Source organism: Lemur catta, chromosome 12 (genome assembly GCF_020740605.2).
Source record: "Lemur catta isolate mLemCat1 chromosome 12, mLemCat1.pri, whole genome shotgun sequence".
NCBI lineage: Eukaryota > Metazoa > Chordata > Mammalia > Primates > Lemuridae > Lemur > Lemur catta.
The window spans coordinates 22,442,113-22,442,895 of NC_059139.1; the positions used below are offsets into that span (position 1 = coordinate 22,442,113).

The 783-nt window shown below is 34.9% G+C and overlaps 1 pseudogene; it reads left to right on the forward strand.

The window, feature by feature from the left end:
* Nucleotides 1-208: 208 nt before the first annotated feature.
* LOC123648772 lies at nucleotides 209-321 on the forward strand (annotated as a pseudogene).
* The last annotated feature ends 462 nt before the right edge of the window (nucleotides 322-783 follow it).

Here is a 783-nt window from a genome sequence, read left to right on the forward strand (position 1 = left end):
GAAATCTTGAAAGAAGTCAGGGTGGAGGGGTGGATAAAGCACATCATCTATAGAAGAACAATGGTAAGAGTTACAGCAGACTTCTCGTCACACACCAAGCTGTAACTGCAAACAAGAAGAGAATGAATGAAAAATATAGTGTTAAAAGAAAAAAGTCAACAATTTAGAATTCTATATCTAGCAAAATTATCCTTCAAAAGTGAAGAAGATCGCTTCTCGGCCTTTTGGCTAAGATCAAGTGTAGAATCTGTTCTTATCAGCTTAAAAGTGAAGAAGAAATGAAGATTTTTCTCAAACAAAAAAAAAAAAAGGGAATTCCTTACCAGCAGTCCTGTCCTAGTTAATGTTAAAAGAAATTCTTTAGGAAGAAGAAAATGATATAGGTCAGAATCTTGGATCTACAAAAGGAAAGGAAGAGCACCAAAGAAGGAATAAATGAAGGCAAAATGAAATCTTAATGTTTTCTTATTTTTAACTTAATGGATCTAAAAGATATATGTTTGTTTGAAGCAATAATGTTAATAGTAACAATGTATTGGCTGATTAAAGCATATGAAGTAGTGAAAAGAATGACAGCAATGGACAGCAAAGGGGAATTAGGAATACTACATAACTGTTAGTTGCCTTACTTATCGTCAGGTTGGCAGGTCAGCTACCTTTGTTTCCCAGATACCCTGATGACTCCATGTCATTAGAACCTAAGTTTCCAATGTTTCTGTGTGCTGCTCTCGTGAGGTATTTAGTTGGTATCCCTGAAGGAACCCAACCACAATAAAACATTCA